This window comes from Rutidosis leptorrhynchoides, chromosome 4, assembly GCF_046630445.1.
Source record: "Rutidosis leptorrhynchoides isolate AG116_Rl617_1_P2 chromosome 4, CSIRO_AGI_Rlap_v1, whole genome shotgun sequence".
NCBI classification, from domain to species: Eukaryota; Viridiplantae; Streptophyta; class Magnoliopsida; order Asterales; family Asteraceae; genus Rutidosis; species Rutidosis leptorrhynchoides.
The window spans coordinates 222,431,863-222,443,935 of NC_092336.1; positions in this window are offsets into that span (position 1 = coordinate 222,431,863).

Sequence of the window (12,073 nt, forward strand, 5' to 3'; positions counted from 1 at the left end):
TTTAGAGATCATGTAATCAAGTGCTAACAATAAATCAAATGAGTATAAAATCTTATTGACTCATTAAATCCATAATTTCATCTGAAGAAAATATATATGCAAGTATACTTTCATAAAGATCGTAATTAAAAATTCTTTCGTACAAACTGTTAATGATGAAAATACTTTAACGGGTGGGTAGTACCCAAGGAATATTTAAAATTCACATTAACAAGTTACACTGTACATTCTTCCCAATCTGATTCAACAGTCATTTACTATCCTACTTACAATCACCGATATACGTATCCGTTCATTTCAGAATAACTATTTCCATTCAAATTTCATATTTGGATTTTTACCTATCCGAATCCAACAAGTGGCATAACGAAGAAACAGTGGACAAATTAAAAATTGATAGAAACACACGAATTAACTAATTAAAAATCTGTTAAGGATTCCACGCTAACTGTTCCGGCTAACTGTTCCCAGCTAACTGATTAACATTTAATTTATCACAATTTACATTCTCGCAATTTTATTTATCGTCATTTAATTTCTGTTATTTACTTTTACGCACTTTAAATAACGGGACACGTATGCAAGGTTTCGACTTATCATATCGACCCATCTATATATATATTTCGGAACAACCGTAGACACTCTATATGTGAAGGTGGGAGTTGGCTATACAGGGTCGGAGTTGATTCCAAAATATATATATACTTTGAGTTGTGATCGACACCGAGACCGGTACACGGGTCACGATACGTATTATTTAATTCGAATATTATATATTAAATTATATATGAATCATTGAACCATCGGACTATTGGACTGCTAACTTTGAACAATTAAAATGAATTAAATTAAAATATTGATTATAACATATGAAACTAAATAATTCTTCAAGCTTGCCACTTGATTTCATCTTAAACCTCATTTGTATCTCGACAATTACAATTCACGTTCAAATCTTTCATGATTCTTGAGAACACCTCGATTGAGAAATTGAACCAGCCACACCTCGTTTATGGAAGAAAGATTCATGCATACAGTTATGCACCTGAAAAAAAAAAAAAAAACTTTCAAAAACCGAAGTTATAGTTAAAACGTATCCGCGTCAAAATTTCCTTATCATCCAGTAGTAAAAGCAACCCTACAATTCCTTTTCAAGAAGCTAATTTTGTCACAACTCCACTTCGACTTCTCAGTGAGACTACTCCTACTATAACCTCGATGTTTATACCTTGTCCTTTCGCTGTCATTACCAGAGAACCTTTTATATATCACAACATCATCAATAGATGTACCAGCAACTCGTTATCTCTTTGGCGAAATCCGCAATTAGTATTTTAAAAAAATCTCGCAGAACTTCTTTAGTTATACCTACAACGTTTATCCCTAAGAATTTTATACTTCGAATGTGAAGTTTCTGAAAAACACCTTGAACTGTGAAGTAGTTCTTGAAAGGCTATTGAAACCGCAAAAACTGTAAACGACTTTAACAGTCGAAAGCTTGACGATAAAGTACAGTATATTGGAAAAGTTCAGAAAAATAGAAAGGGTTGGAATTGAAAAATGGACGGAGCAAAGTATGAAAGAGGTTGTGAATAAATCACAAAGAATGGAAACTGCCTTCAAAGGATCCAAATGATTTAGTGTCTATCGAGATCGTCAATACACACCTTACTTCTTATTCCAAACCTTCACAAACAAATCTTCCTTGATATCCATCGATGATAGAAAACCTAAGATATCATCGTGCCTTTCAATATAAATATCCTCAGTATCTCTGAAGATATTTTCATAACTATCCTTATCCGAAATCATTTAAATCTGCGTTACAAAATAAAAGAAACTGTGTTAGTTTCTAAATTCTAAAACCTTCGAGTTTGAAATAGAAATGTTCTGAAGAAGTGTTGGGAACTGATGCATGAATTAGTATAATATAATGAAACTTGATCAACTTCATTATATTACAGTAACTCATGTTAAATTTCTAATGGAATGTGATGATTTACAGTACTATCATTATATGCCATGTTACACGACTTTTACATTCTAACCAATCTCCAAACATATTAGAACGTATCACCCTGATAGTTCTAATTTTTCCGGAATATTCTGGTAATTTGACCAATCAAAATCGTGCCATTACCATTTCTTTCTATGAGCATTAGCTATGTTCATTCTGAATTTCATACCTACGATTTTTGGACCATTGTTCGCTTGATTCGAGGACAGGAAGAGGAAACGAAGGATTAGATTTATAGTAAAGAATCCGATAGAAAAATCGGAACAGATTGCCGCAGTAAAACAAAGAAGATCCTAATCGCCGAAAAACCAAATCTTATTATGTAAGATTTTCTTTAAATTCCTTAAATCCCGAAAATCAATTCTAACCACGTCATCGGTTGAAATGAATATACTTATTTACTCATTTCACTCTTTTGTGATAGCTTCACTCGTACGCTTCATATGATCGAATCGTTTTATCTATATCTCTTAATAATGATAAAACTCCATTACTACCTCATATTCGTCATGAAAACATTCCTGTTGTTATCCATGACAACCTCTATCAAATTTCGGGGACGAAATTTCTTTAACGGGTGGGTACTGTAACGACCCGGAAATTTCCGACCAAATTTAAACCTTAATCTTTATAGGTTTCCGACACGATAAGCAAAATCTGTAATGTTGAGTCTAAAAAGTTTGAAATCTATATTCGGTTAATCAGTTACCCTTTGACTATCCCTGACGATTCACGAACTATTTGATGTATATATATGTGTATAAATGTTATATATATGTAATGTTATATGTATTGTAAATAATAGATATTAAAGAGTCAACAGATGATAGTTTGTAAATACGATATAATTAATATATTGTATTATAGTAGTTATATTAAAATTATAATTTCATAATTATTATTGTTAATATTAATATTAATTATTTATGGTATTAAGTCTAGTATAACATATATTTATAAAATCTAATATGTAGAAGTTATTATATTATCAAGATCATTGATAATATTAACATTATTATTATAACTAGTAGTATTACTAATATCATTTATAAGATTATCAATATCATTAGTAATTAAATTTATTAAAAATTTGCATTATTGTTTGTATCAATATTATCATTATTTAATATTATCTATCATTACTAGCCTTTTTACCAATAATTTTATTATTTTATTTGCACACTTATAATCATAATTATCTAGATTTATGAATTACATACATATAAACAGATATATACATACATGTTACAATCATATATATTTATATATTTATATATAAACATATACAGATATATGTATATATAAAAGACTAATATATATAATTCTAAATACAAATATATATGTTTTTCTGTTCCAAACAATTCCAATCTGTTACTGATGTGTCCCTACGTCTCCATGGTTGTGCAAAATTGAATCTAATTATCAGATAGAGTTAAAATTCAGTCGCTATCTAAGTCAGACTTTATTTTTTTTAATAATATTTCTGTCCTTTGGAGCATCTTTCTGTCGATTGATAATTGTTTTTATAAAGGGTGCAATTCATTATTAAGAGTTAGGAAGGAACCTACACTATCATTAATAACCACAATTGCTTGCTACAGAACCCGTTATATGTCGAATTAAGTCAAGAAGGGAAGAACACCAGGGAACCTGCTCTGTTCGTATTACTTTTATACAATACCTTAAATTTCTGATCAATTCTCAAATCTATAAATTCATTGATGTTAGAAATCTTCACGTTAAACTTTCTTCAAAACCTCAAATCCCAATTCTTGCAATCGAGTTAGAATTTTGGATTCGAAGTTAAACTATAAAAAAATCAATATTTTGCTCATAAATCAAATTCGAATTATCTGTTTTGATTTAAGTATAATTGATAATCTAAATAGTTTTTAAAAGAGTTTTGAAATATATTTTGTATTGTAATATTTAACTGAAACGATCTACAAAGTGAAAAACGAATTTTTTTTTAACAGACATCGATGGCAGCTTGCTGAACCGATTTATTTTTTTTAAATTCTTTTTCGTTTCAATTAAATCCAAACAACAACAAGGTTGATTATAATCTGTTGAAAGATCTTAATAATCGAGTAGTTAATTAAATTGTTAAGAGCTTGATTTTTGATGCTTTTGTTCCTGGTCGAATAGATAAGGGAGGAGAAGAAGTAGGATATACAGATTTACGGATATATAAATTGAGAGGGATAATAAAACAGAAAAACAGATTCAGTGATATGGTTTAATGGTGTTTGTGTGTATCCAAGAGGTCTCGGGTTCGAGTCTAGGCAAGGGTGATAATATTCTTTTTAGAACCTATTCCATTCTTATGAGGTAGTAGTCTCTTATTCTTATATTTATTATTATGAGTTATTATTATTAAGATTGTATTGTAATTATTATCATTAATATTACTAATAAAAGCACCATTAGTTATTATTAACCTAAACTACAATTATAATTACTATTATTAATGTTATTACTAATACTATTATTGCTACTTGAATTATTAGAAAGTAATATCATTAATATTATCATTAGCATTATGTTATAAATATTAGTATCATTATTAAAGATTAACATAACTAATAATAAAAGTATCACTACTTTTAATCTATTATTTTGTTAAAACTACTAATAACATTATCATTATTTTTACTAGTACTGTTAAAATTATTTTTTTTATCATCATTATACTTTTTTTTGGTACTATCATAACTGGTACTTTGTAAATAAAAGATTAATTATATAAAATATATATATATATATATATATATATATATATATATATATATATATATTTAATGCTCATATTTTAAATATATAAATATTCTCATATATAAAATTGTTCAATTATAGTTATGTGTATTGATATAAATATACAAATGATATAGGTTCGTGAATCCGAGGCCAACCTTATACGTGTTCAATGATGTTATATGTATTTTTACTACAAAATACATTAGGTGAGTATATAGTCCCACTTTTAAACTCTAAATATTTCGGGATGAGAATACATGTATTTTATGTTTTACGTTATGGACACAAGTAACTGAAAAATATATTCTACGTTGAGTTGTACCACTGGCATACTTCCCTGTAGCTTGGTAACTACTATTTACAGCGGTATTGTAAACGCGAATCCTGTTGATAGATCTATCGGGCCTGACAACCCCAACCGGACTGGACGACCAGTATTCAACGGTTGCACAGTACTTCGTTTCGTGACTACACTTGGTACGGTGTAGTAAGATTTCATAATAAAGGGAATATGCGACGTGATTAAATGTTAAGTATGGTTACCAAGTGCTCAACCACTTAGAATATTTTTATTTAAAATGTTTACATATTAAATCTTGTGGTTCATAGTTATAACGCTGCTTGCATCAAACCTATATATCTCACCAACTTTATGTTGACTTTTTAAAGCATGTTATTCTCAGGTACGAATTAAGTCTTCCGTTGTGCATTTGCTTATGTTAAGGACATTACATGGAATCGATCATCGCAATGGAACCAAATGTTGATGACTTCGTCCAGATGGATTGGGTCAGGTCATCTCATCTGCACCAAATTTTGCAACAAGTGTAAAAGAAATGGTCATAGCGCGGCGAAGTGTGAGGTCTACGGACCAGGGGTTAACAGAACGAAAGGAACAAATGGTGTCGGAACGAGTAATGGCGGAGCAAGTAGTGTCGGAGCAAGTTATGCCAATGTAGTTTGTTATAAATGTGGAAAACCGGGCCACATTATTAAAAATTGCCCGAACCAGGAGAACACGAATGGACAAGGCCGCGAAAGAGTTTTCAATATTAATGCGGCAGAGGCACAGGAAGACCCGGAGCTTGTTACGGGTACGTTTCTTATTGACAATAAATCTGCTTACGTTTTATTTGATTCGGGTGCGGATAGAAGCTATATGAGTAGAGATTTTTGGGCTAACTTAAGTTGTCCATTGACACCGTTGGATAGTAAATTTTTACTCGAATTAGCAAATGGTAAATTAATTTCAGCAGATAATATATGTCGGAATAGAGAAATTAAACTGGTTAGCGAAACATTTAAGATTTACTTGATACCAGTAGAGTTAGGGAGTTTTGATGTGATAATCGGTATGGACTGGTTGAAAGAAGTGAAAGCGGAGATCGTTTGTTACAAAAATGCAATTCGCATTATACGAGAAAAAGGAAAACCCTTAATGGTGTAAGGAGAAAAGGGCAACACAAAGCTACATCTTATTAGTAATTTGAAGGCACAAAAACTAATAAGAAAATGTTGCTATGCTATTCTAGCACACGTCGAGAAAGTACAAACTGAAGAAAAAAGCATCAATGATGTTCCCGTCACAAAAGAATTTCCCGATGTATTTCCGAAAGAATTACCGGGATTACCCCCACATAGATCCGTTGAATTTCAAATAGATCTTGTACCAGGAGCTGCACCAATAGCTCGTGCTCCTTATAGACTCGCACCCAGCAAGATGAAAGAACTGTAAAGCCAACTGCAAGAACAATTAGAACGTGGTTTCATTCGACCAAGCACATCACCATGGGGAGCTCCTGTTTTGTTTTTCAAGAAGAAGGATGGTACATTTAGGTTGTGTATTGACTACAGAGAGTTGAACAAACTTACCATCAAAAACCGTTATCCACTGCCGAGAATTGACGACTTATTTGATCAACTACAAGGCTCGTCAGTTTATTCGAAGATCGATTTACATTCTGGATATCATCAAATGCGTGTAAAGGAGGATTATATTCCAAAAACTGCTTTTAGGACGCGTTATGGTCATTACGAGTTTATGGTTATGCCGTTTGGATTGACTAACGCACCAGCTGTGTTCATGGACCTTATGAACCGAGTGTGTTGGCCATATCTTGACAAGTTTGTCATTGTTTTCATCGATGACATAATTATTTACTCAAAGAATGATCAAGAGCACGAAGAACATTTGAGAAAAGTGCTAGAAGTATTGAGGAAAAAAAAACTGTACGCTAAGTTTTCAAAGTGTGCATTTTGGTTGGAAGAAGTTCAATTCCTCGGTCACATAGTGAACAAAGAAGGTATCCAGGTGGACCCGGCAAAGATCAAAACCGTTGAAAAGTGGGAAACCCCAAAAACTCCGAAGCATATACGTCAATTTTTAGGATTGCCTGGTTACTACAGAAGATTCATCCAAGATTTCTCCAAAATAGCAAAACCCTTGACTGCAGTAACGCATAAAGGGAAGAAATTTGAATGGAAGGATGAACAAGAGAAGGCGTTTCAATTATTGAAGAAAAAGCTAACTACGGCACCTATATTGTCATTGCCTGAAGGGAATGATGATTTTGTGATTTATTGTGACTCATCAAAGCAAGGTCTCGGTTGTGTATTAATGCAACGGACGAAGGTAATTTCTTATGCGTCTAGACAATTGAAGATTCACGAGCAAAATTATACGACGCATGATTTGGAATTAGGTGCGGTTGTTTTTGCATTAAAGACTTGGAGGCACTACTTATATGGGGTCAAAAGTATTATATATACCGACCACAAAAGTCTTCAACACATATTTAATCAGAAACAACTGAATATGAGGTAGCGTAGATGGATTGAATTGTTGAATGATTACGACTTTGAGATTCGTTACCACCCGGGGAAGGCAAATGTGGTAGCCGACGCCTTGAGCAGAAAGGACAGAGAACCCATTCGAGTAAAATCTATGAATATAATGATTCACACTAACCTTACTACTCAAATAAAGGAGGCGCAATAAGGAGTTTTAAAAGAGGGAAATTTAAAGGATGAAATACCCAAAGGATCGGAGAAGCATCTTAATATTCGGGAAGACGGAACCCGGTATAGGGCTGAAAGGATTTGGGTACCAAAATTTGGAGAAATGAGAGAAATGGTACTTAGAGAAGCTCATAAAACCAGATACTCAATACATCCTGGAACGGGGAAGATGTACAAGGATCTCAAGAAACATTTTTGGTGGCCGGGTATGAAAGCCGATATTGCTAAATACGTAGGAGAATGTTTGACGTGTTCTAAGGTCAAAGCTGAGCATCAGAAACCATCAGGTCTACTTCAACAACCCGAAATCCCGGAATGGAAATGGGAAAACATTACCATGGATTTCATCACTAAATTGCCAAGGACTGCAAGTGGTTTTGATACTATTTGGGTAATAGTTGATCGTCTCACCAAATCAGCACACTTCCTACCAATAAGAGAAGATGACAAGATGGAGAAGTTAGCACGACTGTATTTGAAAGAAGTCGTCTCCAGACATGGAATACCAATCTCTATTATCTCTGATAGGGATGGCAGATTTATTTCAAGATTCTGGCAGACATTACAGCAAGCATTAGGAACTCGTCTAGACATGAGTACTGCCTATCATCCACAAACTGATGGGCAGAGCGAAAGAACGATACAAACGCTTGAAGACATGCTACGAGCATGTGTTATTGATTTCGGAAACAGTTAGGATCGACATCTACCGTTAGCAGAATTTTCCTACAACAACAGCTACCATTCAAGCATTGAGATGGCACCGTTTGAAGCACTTTATGGTAGAAAGTGCAGGTCTCCAATTTGTTGGAGTGAAGTGGGGGATAGACAGATTATGGGTCCGGAGATAATACAAGAAACTACCGAGAAGATCATCCAAATTCAACCACGGTTGAAATCCGCCCAAAGTCGACAAAAGAGCTACGTTGACATTAAAAGAAAAGATATAGAATTTGAAATTGGAGAGATGGTCATGCTTAAAGTTGCACCTTGGAAAGGCGTTGTTCGATTTGATAAACGAGGGAAATTAAATCCAAGGTATATTGGACCATTCAAGATTATTGATCGTGTCGGACCAGTAGCTTACCGACTTGAGTTACCTCAACAACTCGCGGCTGTACATAACACTTTCCACGTCTTGAATTTAAAGAAATGTTTTGCTAAAGAAGATCTCACTCTTCCATTAGATGAAATCCAAATCAACGAAAAACTTCAATTTATCAAAGAACCCGTCGAAATAATGGATCGTGAGGTTAAAAGACTTAAGCAAAACAAGATACCAATTGTTAAGGTTCGATGGAATGCTCGTAGAGGACCTAAGTTCACCTGGGAACAAGGAGATCAGATGAAGAAGAAATACCCGCATTTATTTCCAGAAGATACGTCAACACCTCCAACTGCTTAAAATTTCGGGACGAAATTTATTTAACGGGTAGGTACTGTAGTGACCCGAACTTTTCCATGTTTATATATATATTAAATGAAATTGTTATTTACATGATTAAGTGTTTCCAACATGTTAAGTAATCAAACTTGTTAAGACTTGATTAATTGAAATAGGTTTCATATAGACAATTGACCACCCAAGTTGACCGGTGATTCACGAACGTTAAAACTTGTAAAAACTATACGATGACATATATATGGTTATATATATAGTTAACATGATTTTATTATAAGTATGTATCTCATTAGGTATTTTAACAATGAGTTATATACATAAAAATAAGACTATTAATTTAAGAAACTCGAAAACGATATATATAACGATTATCGTTATAACAACGTCTTACTAGGTACATATGAATCATATTAAGATATTGATACACTTGGTTAATTATGTTAAATGATAAGTAAATATATTATTAAGTGTATTAACAATGAAATACATATGTAAAAATAAGACTACTAACTTAATGATTTCGAAACGAGACATATACGTAACGATTATCGTTGTAACGACATTTAACTGTATATATATCATACTAAGATATATTATATATCAAAATATCATGATAATATAATAATTTAACATCTCATTTGTTATAATAAACAATGTGTTAACAACATTCAACAAGATCGTTAACCTAAAGGTTTCAAAACAACATTTACATGTAACGACTAACGATGACTTAACGACTCAGTTAAAATGTATATACATGTAGTGTTTTAATATGTATTCATACACTTTTGAAAGACTTCAAGACACTTATCAAAATACTTCTACTTAACAAAAATGCTTACAATTACATCCTCGTTCAGTTTCATCAATAATTCTACTCGTATGCACCCGTATTCGTACTAGTACAATACACATCTTTTAGATGTATGTACTATTGGTATATACACTCCAATGATCAGCTTTTAGCAGCCCATGTGAGTTGCCTAACACATGTGGGAACCATCATTTGGCAACTAGCATGAAATATCTCATAAAATTATAAAAATATGAGTAATCATTCATGACTTATTTACATGAAAACAAAATTACATATCCTTTATATCTAATCCATACACCAACGACCAAAAACACCTACAAACACTTTCATTCTTCAATTTTCTTCGTCTAATTGATCTCTCTCAAGTTCTATCTTCAAGTTCTAAGTATTCTTCATAAATTCCAAAAGTTCTAGTTTCATAAAATCAAGAATACTTCCAAGATTGCAAGTTTACTTCCAAGTTTTCTAAATCCATTCCAAGTAATCATCCAAGTTCAAGAAACCTTTGTTACTTACAGTAGGTTATCTTTCTAATACAAGGTAATAATCATATTCAAACTTTAATTCAATTTCTATTACTATAACAATCTTATTTCGAGTGGAAATCTTACTTGAAATTGTTTTCGTGTCATGATTCTGCTTCAAGAACTTTCAAGCCATCCAAGGATCCTTTGAAGCTAGATCTATTTTTCTCATTTCCAGTAGGTTTATCCAAGGAACTTGAGGTAGTAATGATGTTCATAACATCATTCGATTCATACATATAAAGCTATCTTATTCGAAGGTTTAAACTTGTAATCACTAGAACATAGTTTAGTTAATTCTAAACTTGTTCGCAAATAAAAGTTAATCCTTATAACTTGACTTTTAAAATCAACTAAACACATGTTATATATCTATATGATATGCTAACTTAATGATTTAAAACCTGGAAACAAGAAAAACACCGTAAAACCGGATTTATGCCGTCGTAGTAACACCTCGGGCTGTTTTGGGTTAGTTAATTAAAAACTATGATAAACTTTGATTTAAAAGTTGTTATTCTAGGAAAATTATTTTTAATATGAACATGAAACTATATCCAAAAATTATGGTAAAACTCAAAGTGGAAGTATGTTTTCTAAAATGGTCATCTAGACGTCGTTCTTTCGACTAAAATGACTACCTTTACAAAAACAACTTGTAACTTATTTTTTTGACTATAAACGTATACTTTTTCTGTTTAGATTCATAAAATATAGTTCAATATGAAACCATAGCAATTTGATTCACTCAAAACGGATTTAAAATAAAGAAGTTATGGGTAAAACAAGATTGGATAATTTTTCTCATTTTAGCTACGTGAAAATTGGTAACAAATCTATTCCAACCATAACTTAATCAACTTGTATTGTATATTATGTAATCTTGAGATACCATAGACACGTATACAATGTTTCGACCTATCATGTCGACACATCTATATATATTTCGGAACAACCATAGACACTCTATATGTGAATGTTGGAGTTAGCTATACAGGGTTGAGGTTGATTCCAAAATATATATAGTTTAAGTTGTGATCAATACTGAGATACGTATACACTGGGTCATGGATTGATTCAAGATAATATTTATCGATTTATTTCTATACATCTAACTGTGGACAACTAGTTGTAGGTTACTAACGAGGACAGCTGACTTAATAAACTTAAAACATCAAAATATATTAAAAGTGTTGTAAATATATTTTGAACATACTTTGATATATATGTATATATTGTTATAGGTTCGTGAATCAACCAGTGGCCAAGTCTTACTTTTCAACAAAGTAAAAATCTGTGAAAGTGAGTTATAGTCCCACTTTTAAAATCTAATATTTTTGGGATGAGAATACATGCAGGTTTTATAAATGATTTACAAAATAGACACAAGTACGTAAAACTACATTCTATGGTTGAATTATCGAAATCGAATATGCCCCTTTTTATTAAGTCTAGTAATCTAAGAATTAGGGAACAGACACCTTAATTAACGCGAATCCTAAAGATAGATCTATTCGGCCTAACAAACCCCATCCAAA